Source organism: Protopterus annectens, chromosome 2.part2 (assembly GCF_019279795.1).
Source record: "Protopterus annectens isolate FY-2018-M chromosome 2.part2, PAN1.0, whole genome shotgun sequence".
Classification (NCBI taxonomy): Eukaryota; Metazoa; Chordata; order Ceratodontiformes; family Protopteridae; genus Protopterus; species Protopterus annectens.
Genome location: NC_056730.1, coordinates 1,030,188,644 through 1,030,204,359, shown reverse-complemented (window position 1 = coordinate 1,030,204,359; position 15,716 = coordinate 1,030,188,644).

Below are 15,716 nucleotides of genomic sequence, written 5' to 3'. Positions count from 1 at the left end.
ATCTGTGGGCAATATGCAGGGAACTACCAACATAGTGGGTGTTGCCTACCCAAGTGTGTTTCTATATGAGACATGGGTGGAGAGTGTTCTATGGGTAATACAAGGGTTGCCTATATTGTTCCACAATCTATAATGTCACATGTAGGGGTATGGATTGTGTACACCAGCCTCTCTGCTGTTTGATATCTGTTGTCCTTGTAAGGTGGACATTGTGACATATAACAGGTAAGCAGTATAAGAAATTTGCAAAACCCGCCTCACAATGAGTCCTGTTATTACACAATCACAGTTACCTCCACACAGGATAGTGATGCCAATCACACCCTTGACAGTGCTGAGAATTGGACCCTTACCTAGCTATGCATTGCTACTGCAGTGTACTACATTTATTGTATGCACCACAGAGTTTATAGGGCTAGTCTTTCCCCAAAGGTGTATTTCAAGGTGAATGACATCAGCCAGGCTTGCCAAAGTAGGGCAATGGAAAGCTTAGTGACTGTGAATGGCCTCAAAAGCATTGATCCCTACACAGGCAAACACACACACACTCACAGAGTTTCACAGCTGCCATGGCTGAGATTAGAACTCCTACCTAACTAGTACATCCCACTATATCATTATACAGTTATAGCATGTGCCACAGAGCTTATAAGGCTACTCTTTCCCCAAAGGTGTATTTCAAGGTGAATAACATCAGCAGGCTTGCCAAAGTAGGGCAATGGAAAGTGTAGTGACTGTGAATGGCCTCAAAAGCATTGATCCCTACACAAACACACAACATTTCACAATTGCCATGTTTGGGATTAGAACTTCTACCTAGCTAGTACATCACACTATAGCATTACACAGTTACAACACATGCTACGCAGCTTATATGGCTATTCCTTCCCCAAAGGTGTATTTCAAGGTGAATGGCATCAGCAGGCTTGCCAAAGTAGGGCAATGGAAAGTGTAGTGACTGTGAATGGCCTCAAAGGCATTGATCCCTACACACACAGAGTCTCACAATTGCCATGTCTTGGATTAGAACTCCTACCTAATGAGTACATCACACTATAGCATTAAGCAGTTATAGCACATGTCACAGAGCTTATAGTGCCAGCACTTCTGCAAAGGTGTATTTCAAGGTGAATAACATCAGCAGGCTTGCGAAAGTAGGCAATGGAAAGTGTCTTCTTCTTTCGGATGCTGCTGTTAGGGGTCGCCACAACGGATCAACTGTTTCCATTTCTTCCTGTTCTCTGCATCTTGTTCTGTCACACCAACCACCTGTATGTCCTCTCTCACCACATGTATGCATAAATCACCTTATCCTAGGCCTTCCTCTTTTCCTGTTACCTGGCAGCTTCATCCTTAGCATCTTTTTCCAAATATACTCAGCATCCCTCCTCAGCACATGTCCAAACCAAAGTAATCTTGCCTCTCTGGCTTTCTCTCCAAACCTTCCAACCTGGGCTGACCCTCTTATATACTTATTCCTAATCCTGTCCATCCTAGTCACACCCAGTGCAAATCTTAACATCTTCAACTCTGCCACGTCAAGCTCTGCCTCCTGCCTTTTTGTCAGTGCCACTGTCTCCAACCCATATAACACAGCTGGTCTCACTACCCTCTTGTAGACCTTCCCTTTCACTCTTACTGGTACTCGTCTGTCACAAATCACTCATGACACTCTTCTCCACCCACTCCATCCTGCCTGTACTCTCTTCTTCACCTCTCTTCCACACTCACCATTACTCTGAACTGTTGATCCCAAGTACTTAAACTAATCCACCTTCACCACCTCTACTCCCTGCATCCTCACCATTCCTCTTTCCTCCCTCTCATTCACACACACATATATTCTGTATTAGTCCTGCTGACCTTCATTCCTCTTCTCTCTAGAGCATATCTCCACCTCCCCAGGGTCTCCTCCACATTTAGTGACTGTAAATGGCCTCAACAGCATTGATCCTTACACACACATGCACATACACACACACACACACACACACACACACACACACACACACACACACACACACACACACACACACACACACACACACACACAGTCTCACAGTTGCCATGTCTGGGATTAGAACTCCTGCCTAACTAGTACATCACACTATAGCATTACACAGCTATAGCATGCACCACAGAGGTTATAGAATTACTCCTTCACCAAAGGTGTATTTCAAGGTGAATGACATCAGCAGGCTGGCTAAAGTAGGGAAATGGGGAGTGTAGTGTGTGTGAATGGGTCATAAACCATTCATCTGGAAGAACACACACAAAATTCAGCCGCACACAGGTTTACATTTAACAGGAACGTGTATACAACTGCTGGATGAATAATGACTTGTACAGTCATGTTACACAGTTATCACAAACACCACAGACACTGTAGTGCTAATGGATACCAGAAGCAAATGTCTACAGTAATAGACATTTGCACATCATGTGGTATTGGCCAATTGGATGTGTGTTGAGTGGGACAGGCTTCATGATGGGAAGCTCTCTGTCACTGTCACTCTCTTTCACATATCTACGTATGTGTATGCTTGGCCTATTATAGTGTGTTGTCCTTCGATATATATGTGTGTATTCCTATCCGATGTGTGTGCAAAGTATGACTGGTGTGCAATGTGGAGTGTGTGCACAAACACCTGCGCCTGACAGGTATATATAGTCCACTGTTGTTGCCAGACATGGGCGGTGGGAGCATGCCCAGTATGACCTTTCAGTATTTTGTTGTCAGACATGCTTCGTTTCTTTAAGTGTGGGAGCATGCCCAGTATGACCTTCTGTATTGAATGTTTGAATCCATTCCAGGTAGGTTGTACTCCAGTGCAGGCATTTGTGTTCTACACCTACAGCTAGCAACCTGTTTCTTCAGGATATTTGTAGATCGGTTGAAAAAATGGGGCCACAATGGGCAAAGAATAGTGGGATACTGTAACTAATTGTGTTTATGCTGCTTCTGCTACATGGTTTTGGTGTTGTCAGAGATATTCAAACATATGTACTGTTTTACATGTGATGTTTTATGTAATTAACTACTGACAGGTATACATATTTGCTTGCAGTAATGTCATGGAGAACACAAGATGAATGAAGCTGTGTCCAGTGTTGTGGTCTGCAGCCTACATATTCTTGCACACTCATACCATTCTGGAGGAGGAGCTGCAGACACTTGCTGATAGGTCTGTGTAAATGGTTCAGCAGCTCGATGCTGTGGTGGCTGAGGATCCCATGCTTGTACATCCATCGACGTGACAGTATGGCCGTATCCTGCTGTGGCCATACCTCACAGCTGTACAGATTCACACAGGTTACCCAGAGACAGGGCTCATATTTCTGGTCATTACCCCTTCACATTGTGGTTTACGAGCAGGTTTGTGGCCACCCATTCCTGTGTTTGCAGGCAGGGATAGTATCTGCACACATCTGAGTTTCAGACTTCTCACACTCCATGGCATCCAATGTTCTACACCCCTCCCTCTGTTATTCTATCCTCTTCCAAACATTATGCAAATGTTATCTGATAAGTATCCCTATAGTTATCACTTCATCCCAGCAATATTTAGGGGTTGGTCCACAGTTCATGCAGTAGGACATAGTAGACATGCTACTGGGATTTGTTGGCATGGCCTTGCATTTGTATTCTGTGGACTGTGTTATGTTGTTGTTTGTGAGTCCATGAGATAATATACATTGGCAGTACGGATGAGACACACGCCTTTGACAGAGGGAATTTGGTAGTGATGCAGGCCATCTGTAGCAGTCCAGTGCATTGTCACTCCTACAGTCCCAGGCTGCAAGCCATTATATTCCCCTGGGGTGACAGGGTAGGTGTGCAAGGTGTTAATGTCAATAGTTTTTGTCCTTATTGACCCATCGGTGTGGATGCTGGTAGGGTGCTGCTTACAGCTAGGGATACACCTGCATGAGACACCTCTTCAGCATCCTGCATTCTATGGCTATTCCCATAGAGAGGTGGGGGTCATATTGTACTTATTCCCAACAGCAGGGATAAGACCTGTGAGGTACCTGTGGCTGATGTTGGGGTGAGCTGGGTGCATGTGTGCTATGGAAGCTACTTGCAGCTGGCTTACAGATATACGTGGGGTATTCCACTTATGCTAGCTTGTACAGGGACATCAGCAGTTTCTCAGTATTTCATACCTGTGCCTTTTGTGGTCTGCCAGTGTTTGACCAGATTACATCAGTATTCCATACTACACAGCCAACTAATGTGCTGCTAACCTGTACGCACAGTTCCAAAGGTGTGTCTATTTGACAGTAACATTTTATACACTCTCTGTCTAGGGTACTTCCACCTGTGTACTGTTTGTATGTCTGGGCCCACATTCATGACATGTCCATTTTTTAGATGGTGACAGATATTACATCAGAACAATTAGTATGGATTACTGCTGGATTGTGTCTTGCTGGGATGCACTGTGTTTGGCACTGCAGTTGTGAGAACTTGGCCCTGTCATCAACAGTACTGGCCACTGGCCACCAGGACACAACCCTCCATGCCTACATGCTGACCACTTTTACACAATATGCAACACACAACAACCTAACACACAGAGCCCTGCATATTGTACATGTGCTACAATCTATCCTGCTACATTGGCCACCTCAGGTAATCTGTTCTCTACTGTTATTATACGTACATGTACATTACTACATTTCTACATAGGATTGAGGGGGTGCAAACCTGAAAACTGTAAACATTTGCTATGACTGTACTGGTATTTCAGGTACTCCATTTCATTCTGTATTCTGACCTATCATGCAGACTAGAGACATATCAGTGTACTACAGTTCTTAGGTTTTATTGACCTACATTTCAGTTTCAGACTTCTTACCCTGCAGAACTAACATCCCACTGCCTGACCTGTTGTAGTCTGTCTGTGTAGGTCTGGAGGGGGGCTGTTCTCCATAGCCATCAAGCAGAGGCCTTGTCACAGCCTTTCTTTGTGTTTGTCTACACCTGTCCTACTGGCTGAGACTGTTGTTAGGTATGTGAGCCTCACTGACATGCATGTGTGTATCCTATGGACACACATTTGGCCCACCACATGTCCTGCAGTGGGTTTTGTCACATTGTCTTGTACTGCCTACTATGTTGACACCAGTATTTGTTAAGGGATTTCATGCTGCCGATATAGGTGTCTACTATCTGCTGCCATCCCATTCAGCCACCAGAGTCCCTAATATGCTCACATCCATACCATAGATACAGGTAGCAGAACATGCTACTACATTCAGCAATTGATAGTGAGTGTGACTTACTATATGGCTGTGCCAGTATTGAGGATGGTGCTGGAGGGCTGACTATGTTGGATGCACAGAGTACACTCCCTATACATGGTTAAGCAGAGGTAGTATCATGTTTGGCATCCCTTTTACTGTATGTGTGACTCAGAGTTAGATGTCATTCCCTGGGTTCCTGCCATGTCAGTGTATATGCTATTCGTTGCCACTTTGCCAAGGCCTGGGCATACTGGGCACACCTCCTTCTGCCTACTGGGACAGGCTCAGGTTGTTCCTCCTCTGAGTCACTCTGTGCCTGTGCTGGCTTGGCAATGGTGGGGGGGGGGCTGTGTGGCCCTGCCCCATGCTTTTCCTGCTGCAGCTATTTCCTCAGGATCATATTGTGTAGCATGGCACATACAATGACAATTTGGGTACATGTAGCTGGTGAGTACTGCAAGGCTCCAATGGATATGTCTAGGCACCAGAACCGTGACTTGAACATCCCAAACACATGCTCTATTATGATTCTGTCTGTGTGTGTGCCTCATTATGGAGTTCTTGTTCAGGTGTGTGTGCATTTCTGATGGGTGTCATCAGCCATGGCTATAATGCGTAACCAGCATCCCTCACTAGGTGCCATATGGGATGTCCCCATTTGCAAATCTCTGGTACAGCTGCATCATATGCCAGATGTGGGAGTCGTGATAGCTTCCAGGGCTGCCAGCACACACATTCATTATAATGCCCTGGGCATCACACATGACCTTGCAGTTGAAGGATGAGAATCCCTTGCAGTTCATGAAGACTCTACCCCGCTCACCGGGTGGTGCTTTGATGTGTATGTGAGTGCAGCCTATAGCATCCACTACCTCAGGGTATTCTGCTATTTGGTGGAAAAGACGCATATTGCTGGTCAATACCTCACGAGTGTTGAGGAAATATATGTGCTCACGGTCATGTGCTGACATGGCATCCAGGAACTGGTGGAGCACCCTTGATGCTGATGCCTGAGAGATCCCCATGATATCCCCAGTTGGCCTTTGGAAGGTACCTGTGGCTAGTATTGTTAAGCCTACACATAACTTGGTATCCACTGGGATGGGTTCCCCTCTGTTGGTTCTGTGTGGGAGGAATGGCAGGCACAGCTCAACAATTTGCTGTAGGATGTTCCTGTTCACCCTGTAGTGCTCCACTATCTCGAACTCATGTAGCCCCTAGTAGGTTACCCTTGGTCTGTACACTCTTCTCCTTCTCCTCACTGTGGGTTGGTCATCAGCATTCTCATCCTCACCACCCTCAACCTCTTCCACATGTTGATTTATGAGAGTGAAAGCAGCCCCAATTATTTTGTTGCTTTTGTTAGGTAAATTTTCCCCATTTGTGTACACCGGTGGTGTAGAGTTTGTGGGAAAAACCAGAGGGAAAGGTGTTTGAATAATTTATAGTGGTGTGCTGGGATGCTGCCTGTGTAATTGGCTGATTCTGATACATTTCACCTGCCAGCTATGCTAGTTCTCCTTGATTACCTTCCTACTATTGTTTTCCCTTCCCATTGCCTTCCTGTTTAAGCCACAAGGCATGTAGTGCATACCCAGTGCTCAGATGTGAACGGAGCTGCTATTTCCTGGTTTAATTTTTTTTTTGTTTAAAACCCAGTGCGTGGCACGTGCACCCGTTTAGGCAATGTAAAGACTGCTAGGCAGCTTCAGACACATGCCACTTCCTTAGCTCTGCTAAGCTTAGGGCAAACTTGAGCCACAGATCTCCAATAAGCTTACAGTATGCCTGAAATGCCTCTCTATAATGTCAGCTAACTCTTAGGCTTGCACCATGTTTTTCCTGTACCTACTCGGTTGGGTGCAGGCTAGCCATGAGGGGAAATCTGTAATTCAGTATCATTCCCCTCATTTTCATAGAATTGACTGTTAATACCTAGTTACAAGTCTGACACTGAGCCTTCCCCCGTAACAACCACTATTCAGTGGCCTTGTTGTCTTCTGCCTGCCTTGACTATAATGGCAAAATTGTGATTTTGCCTAACAAGCTTTTTTCAAGGTTTTTGTTTTATTTTTGGGCTGATCCTGTTTGTGTGCCGCTGCCCTATGCTTAAACAGCCAAAAATGGCCAAAAAAAGTTATTTTTTGCCATTTTGAAACTATTTTTCATGCCAATGGCCATATATTTGGTCATTGGCATGCCTTCCACATTATATACACCCTTTATTTGGAGCTGTCATGGCTCGGTTTTGTAGTTTGCAGAAATGTACTCAGTTACTAGCCGAATACATCTCAGCAGGTTACACTTCTGCATGGACTGCTGCCAGCTTCCTGGATCACTAATTCAACTCATTTGCATGGTTTTGACCTGCAAATGGGGTAATTAGCATACAGGAGCTGTGTCCATGCAGGAATAGTACAGGAGCGCTTGTGCACGTCCCAGGAGCTTGTTCCTGGATCTCTTGGTGGCCATATTGCCTCCAGCAGCTCTTGCACTATTCCTGTATGCCATGTAGAGCTTGCTGAATCCCGGGGAATATATTGTTGTTATGCAGATTATGTCCTGATGCAATAATTTAAGGATTTCACATATGGTAAGCGATATCATATTAGCATTTAATGCATGACTACGTGCTAATATTGTATTTTTCATATTTGCAAATAAATGGTCTGTATTAAAAACATGATGTGCTTCCAGTTTATGACTTTGTACCTAAAATTAAGCAATTTGTCTAACAATAATATGACTATGGATAGATTTTATTAAGATGGACATTTATGAAATGGTTGAAAACATCAAAAGTTTTTTACTTGTTGCAGCAAATTAGACAGTCTACAAGGGGGTGGGGATTTCTGGTGTTTTCATGGTGGATTTCATTTTCTGATAACTACCAAAAAGTTCTGTGAAAATGTAGACCTGGGTCTTACAGGCAGAACTTGATGTAAGAATATTAAAACATTGTAAAGATGAAGTGATGGAAAAAATACTTCTCATAGATTTTATAGACAAGAGTGAATATAAAACACAAAATATTCAAGACAGGAAGACGCTGTCTCCTTATCACAGAGGGATAAATTCCTGTCTACAAACTAGATGACCAGTTTGATTATTGGCCAGGGCAGTGAAGGAGTTGGTCGGAAAGGAAAGGAAAATAGTGATAAGAAGATACTGGCTTGGTTATTGGGGGTGAGGGGTTTGGGCTTATGTCCACATGCTGGAATACCTCTATGGAGGAAACCAGAAGCAGCCTGCATATTAATAGAGACCCAGAACCATAGTTCCAATTAAGGATTGCTTGCAGTTAATTCAAACATAGCAAGTTTTGAAGAAATACTAATCCCTCCTGGGTTTAGTATAAGATGGATTGGGCAACAGGGGAGGTTTGTAGGCCACCTAACAAATATCCCAACATTCAGCAAGGAAAATGCCATGACATAGCTGCACCATCTTCCCAGTTTGACTTGTGGAACTTGATGGGGTCTGTTCCCACTTCCCCTATTATCCTCTGTCCTTCTCAGACCTGATGTAAGCTGCTGTTATGGGCCTGGTGAAGATGGAAATTATGGGGTGGAGCTTAGGATCAAAGTGCTGCTGGTCCTCAAAAATATGAAAAACATGTAAAAATGCCTTTATGTCAACAAAGACACAAGCAGGAAGCCACTACCCTGTCACAGAAGACTTGCAGTCAAATATTGAGGGGAATGCTGAGGGAAACGGTCTATATAACCTCTCCATACCATAGAATAGCAAGTAAAATTTTTCCCCACCAATATTCTCCTTGTAGTCAGAAATGCATTGTGCAGACTGTTAAACAAATTTGGTATATAGCTGACTTACAACCTCACTGATTTTATGTTGTAAGGGCTAGGGAAGTATACAGAGCATGTTTCCATTGATCCGTGAGGAGTTGATAATGTCTGGTGATTTGTATTGACTCTGAAGCAACCAAATGAAGATATGGAATCGCCGTAGAGGTTTTGTTCACAGATAGGGGTGCAGTTTGGTGTGATTCTGCAAACATGTAGGATTTGATCTGCAGCTACAGAAATGATGCTCTTTTTGAACATATCTCTCAAATATCCATGCTTTGTAGGGGCACCCATAATTTTTGTTTTTCCTAAAACTGGGCAGTTTATGAAAAGTTCTAAGTTAATTGAGCCACTTTTTAAAATTGTCATTAATTTGGGGCCTTTCCCTAATTATCTTAGTTTTGTCTCTAAACATGGGGCAAAAAGTTAAGAGTCATGTTTTGAAAAACTGAAAATAGAGGACAGCTCCAAATAGCTATAGAGTGAAATATACTGTTTCAAAAGCTTCAAATCTCTGTCCTCCTGCCTAGAAAATTGACAACTAATAAAGGCAGGTGGAATCCAAAGAAGTAGCAGTAGTATATAAAAAAATATTGGTTTCAGCTTCTAGGAAAGATATATTAATCTTCTTGTATGGATATATGAAAGGAGCATCAGATCAGCTGAGGTCAGAGGTCACATCATGTTGTAACAGTAGATATCAGGCAAGGTATTGAGAAGTTTGCTTTTTCTCCAGAGAGTAGAGGAAAGTAAAGGCTGCGATAATAAGTGTATTAGCAAAAGACCTTTGCTCAGAATTCTTCTTTAGAGACACATGGCTTTTACCCATGCTTAACAGAAGAATGATGACAATGGTACTTTGTAGACAAAGATCTAAAATTAGTAAAATTCAGCCTTGTAACTGAGAAGCTACTGAATGGGAAATATTTCCCAGACTGGGCTTCAGCTAAGGCTACACAAATTGCCAGGGGTACTAAACTCATAGCTCTAGTGTCATCACTGAAGGAGAAAGCATGGAAGTCCATCTCACATACAGGATTTTTTTATCCGAATAACCATCTTAATTTTCATTTGTCTTTGATCCAAAAACAAAACTTATGAGGACTGCTAATCCTACAACAGAAGAAGAATCCTGGAAACATATTTAAATACCCATAAGGCCATATACCTCATAGGAGTAAAGAAAACTCCAAGGTATGTATGATAGTCAGTCATACATTTAAAGGAAAATTACATGTTTAGACAAGAAAAAGGAATATTGCTGATAATAAAACTTAAAGATTAACACACTTCCTTTCACATCTTACCAAAGAACGACATTCTAAAAGACTGAATCAGATCTCTGAAAGATAGAGTTGGGATTATAAAAGTAAGGGATTATATAATTTACAAAGAGTGAAAGCTGGCTAATAACAATTGGCTAAAAAAATGTCTAATGGCTGGCTGGTAGAGGTTTCCAATGAGAGCCGAATAGACAGCAAAAATTGTATGGGGTAGGGAAACAATGCCGTTATCCTTCAGAATAAAGGAAAGTGAGACATTAAATGTAGTTTGATAGATGAAACAGGAACTTTGTACAGCTTGCAAAACATCCTTATGAATCAACCTCTCCAAGACTCTAACTAAATACTTCTTGTTTACCACCTCACCTTTTAGTTATATATTTAAATAAATAAACTGCTTTACTGCATAAATGCAAAGTGCAAGAAAATGTTGATTTTAAGCATGCAGCTGCTAAAATATACATAATGTCTTCCAGTCATTAACTCTTGTCTGCCAGTGGTTATGAATCCATATTAGTCAGAGTGTACGAAGAAATGCACGACTCATTTATGCTCATGCCTATACCACCATAAACAATTATAATATGCATTCTACAGTACGACAGTGGGATATGAGTATAGCATCATCAGATTCTTCTAGTATATCAAGGTGACAGCAGTTAGATTATTATCACAGGATGTAAGGTGTGAAGTGATGGAATTATCCAGAGAGGGGTTGTAGGTTTGGAAAAGGCATAGCTCCTAGGATGGGTGTATGACCTTCTATGCCTCTCAACTACCCACATTTTCAAAGAATTTCCAGATTTTGCCTCATATTTCTGGTCTGTTCCTCATAAAATTTATGTTTTTTGGCAAATCATTGATAACTGAAGTTACTCAACAATGACAGAAATTTGAGTTTCAGACTTCATATCTTTCACAAAATGCATGCTATTGCAAAAGCTGTTATTCTAGAAACTGTCTACATTTATAAGAACAATAATAAAAAATGTATCCCTCATTTGAGCCTTTATCCCCCATTACTTTTGCCTTTGTCCCAATTTATTGCACTAAGAAGTCTAAAGGTGCTTCCACTGATAGCACATCTGGACCTCTTGCTATTCCTAACTTAATTGACTGGACAGTGCATAAAGTTCTGCTACTGGGAGTTGAGAGGAAGTGACCTTGGCCTGCTGCTCAAATACAACAAAAGGTTTCTGAAAATGCAGGAAATTCTTAAGTGGTTCGACATTTGTGTATTCAGCCTGGGTTTAAAGTTAGGAAAACTGTTACTGAAATAATAATACAATTTCAGTGGTATCATGGACTTTTATTTCCTTTCTGGACAATAAGTATAGTTTTCATCAGTTGATCTAATTTGAAACTTATCATACCAAGGGATATGTTTTTAAGGCTGGGGGTGGGTATATTAAAAATGTGCAATTTTGTGCTCTCTATGGCGATTGTTGACTTTGTGGCCAAATATAACATGACAATGGGCTTTAAAATCTGCTATAAAGCTCTTCTATTCATAGTCTTCCTTTCTGTCATGTTGACCTAAAGCCTGGAAGAAGCTTCTCAAGTTGCAGCAGTCCTGATACCAGATTCTGATTATGGAAGAGGTTGTTGTCATAGTTTCTAATGAAAAATAACACATAGAAATTCCATAGCAAATGACATGCTATTTTGTTTAGTTTATGTAATTCCTCAATTTGTTCTGACAACAGTTACTTTAATGCCACAAGCTTGGTAAACAAGCATGGCTTTAAAATTTTGAGCAGTGGGCAGCAATGGAAGAGTCACATAGTAGACACTGATAGCAGAGACACTATTGTTTCTAGGAGTTCCATACTATCAAACTGTCTATGAGGAACAAGCATAAATTGTGTTAATGTGTACATCTGAAGGGGCCAAGTATAGTGAATATTTGTAACTGCCATTCCTGTCATTTAAAGTCCTCAGGTCCTGCAGCCCAGCTCATGTTGTAATTTGTTGAGGAGCCCAGAAAGGGCACAGAGTATGTATATCAAGGATAAGCCATGGAGTTATAGTTAGAAAACAAAAGAACCTAATTACCAGGAATTTAATGATGAGGTGGTGGGTGCACAGCACTTTCTAACTTGTGCATATGTCAAGACAAAAGCCAAAGCCAGAGTTAGTGGACTGCTCATTCATCTTCCCTTAATTGCTAAAAAAGTACCATTAGGAAAGTTCAGCTTATCAACGACATAAAGCTGTGTGGTAGTATATGTCTTCAGACTTTTCCTTTTAGTCTGAACCAATGTGGAATAACCAAAAGAGAAATTCTGCTGACAGCAAGTTTGCAATGTTCTGAACGACTAAGGCAAGTTTCTTCTAATAGGGCAATACCAGGGGCTATACTACAGAATATGCAGCAGCACACAAGTTTTTAAAAAGCTTTTGATCCCACTGATGTTATGTGATGATCCTCTAACAAGCATAATCAAGCATACCCATTTGAATGCATATGATATCTTACCATTCCTCCTCCCAGCAAGCATTAGTAAAATGTCTAAAGGTATAATATTGCAAACCAGCTGTCATGCATCATGTAACATCATACTAGAACACAATCCAATCAGAAAGGGTGACCAGAGTGTTTTGTAGATAAGTTAGTGTCTCTAGAATCATCTAGGATGGTCTGTCTACACGGACTGATCATGGAAATGATGCAGAAAAGTCAATTCCCAACAATATTACAAAAAGGCAACAATGCTGTGGCCTTCCTAGCCTGGTAAGCCATGTAAATAAAGATGTTCCTTCATCCCCTATTTCTCAATAATTTAATTCTAGCAACAATACCGACTATTTCATTTTACAGAAAATGGATATCAGTTCTTGGTTATTTATCTCTCTCTACCTGTATTCAGTGATGAGACTGCCTGGTCTAAAATGAGATCTCCGGGTCCACAATATTCTACTAGTGAAGGGGTAGATGTTCTCTGATTACTTCATACCTCCTTTCTGCAGACAGTTGCCCTTTTTTATATTTCTCCTAACAGGTTATGAATTAGTCCCATTTTTTTTATTTGAGGATGGCTAAATAGTTTCTATTTGGCTAAGAGACAAAGGCAATGTGCCTTCAGCAGCTGGACTCATTTCAATATGCTCTGGGTGGCAATTCTGTTTCTCAGATAATGGACCATTTTTAATTCTGGGATTTTTCTCCCCTTTTTCGGGCATCTCTTAACAATTCAGGCTTTCACCTTTACCCATTGTATAACTATCTCAGGTTTTTTATATAAGTTTATGAGGTCTGAGGGGATTCCACCCTACAAAAAAGAGTTTAAAGGAGAAACACAATGATAAAATATTTTTCTCTTCTCTTGTATTTTCAGACAAAATTATTGGCAATTTGGGACTGGGCATTACACGTTCAGAAATTTCAGTAGGAAGTCATGCAAAACAGCAGCATAATACAAGATGTTCAAATATTAAACCTGAAGTACAAAGTTTTGCTTAATGTAATATATTTCATCATTATTATCTACTAGAGTTGTGTGAGATAAAGAGCTTTCCATAACAACACAGTTCTTGATGATGTAATGTATGTGTGTGTGTATGTATGCATATATATATATATATATATATATATATATATATATATATATATATACACACACACACACATATGTTTAATTCATAGTGGCAGCATAAACCTTTAGTGCTGTACTCCTAGGCTTTGAATAGGGCCTCTACTCCAGAAGTTCAGGGAACATGTAAAGGTATATTCTATCTTTCCATTCCCCCTTTGTCAGATTACTTGATGCATTGTGATGGGGGAAGAAATTACACCTGCACATAGTTCAACATGCCCACTAGAGTGAGCCAAGAGTCTGTTTCAGCTCACGTACTGACCAGGTAAAAAATAAATATCTTGAAAAGATAAATTTAAAGTACGAATTTGATGAACTACTCATTTCTATCATTAAACTCACATGTGTGCGTGTGTGTGCGTGTGTGTGTGTGTGTGTGTGTGTGTGTGTGTGTGTGTGTGTGTGTGTGTGTGTGTGTGTGTGTGCATGTGTGTGTAAGGATCAATGCTGTTGAGGCCATTTACAGTCACTAAATGTGGAGGAGACCCTGGGGAGGTGGAGATATGCTCTAGAGAGAAGAGGAATGAATATATGATATATATATATATATATATATATATAAATATACATACATATATATATATATATATATATATATATATATATATATATATATATATATATATATATATATACACACACACACACACACACACACACACACACACACACACACACACACACACACACACACACGAGCGCGCACATGCATGTGCACACATGCACACATACAGAGAGAGAGAGAGAGAGATAACTAATATGGTGGTGTGTGTGTAAATGCCTCCATTATGGAAGATCAGAATGTGATTGCTTGGAAAACACATGACTGATCACATCTGACAGACAAAGTGAAACACAAAAAGCAAGTTTTTCTTCTTTTGGGGTGGAGAGCAGACCCCTACACCTCCCATACTCACCAATATTCAATAAAAAAACAAATCTGCAATCACATACAATTGTAAAAGTGGAAATTCCCAGAAGAGTGCACACTAGTCTCCAGCAATAACTGGATTTACTCCAACATAAGCAAGCAAATCTTTACAGGGGCAACATGGATCAAAGTAATGCAGGACAGCCATTTATCTATCTCTCTCTCTCTCTCTATATATATATATATATATATATATATATAAATATGCAGAAAGAGCATAGGCGAGAGAGAGAGAGATTATATATAGTATGTGTGTGCATATATACACATTTACGTGTATACATACTGTACATTAGGTTTTTCAAATGCATAACATGCTTGCAATGCTAATTGCAGACATACACTTAGGATTATGGTTTACATCCTGAGTTCCCCTCAGTGTCATGGAAACTATCAAAACTTTGAACTAAAATTTGCAATGTAATTAAATTATGATATGTTCATATGTAGCACTGCCACTGAGCAGTTTAATTTAAAAATGTCTTTTTATTGTTCATTTCTGAATTTTCACATTTATTTTCTGTATTTTGTTTTTTGTTTTAAGACAGGCACTGGGTGGCAGTGAAGAGTTACCAAATAGCTGGGTAACTACAGCAGAGCTAGTAAGGGAGATGGCTAGAAAGGTGCTTGGTATCACATCGGGACAGAGTAAGGACGACAAGGAGACATGGTGGTGGAATGAGGAAGTACAGGAGAGTATACAGGCAAAGAGGTTGGCAAAGAAGAAGTGGCAAAGGCTAAGGATAAGGCATATGAAGAGTTGTATGAAAGGTTGGACACTAAGGAGGGAGAAAAGGACCTGTACCAATTGGCTAGGCAGAGGGACCGAGCTAGGAAAGATGTGCAG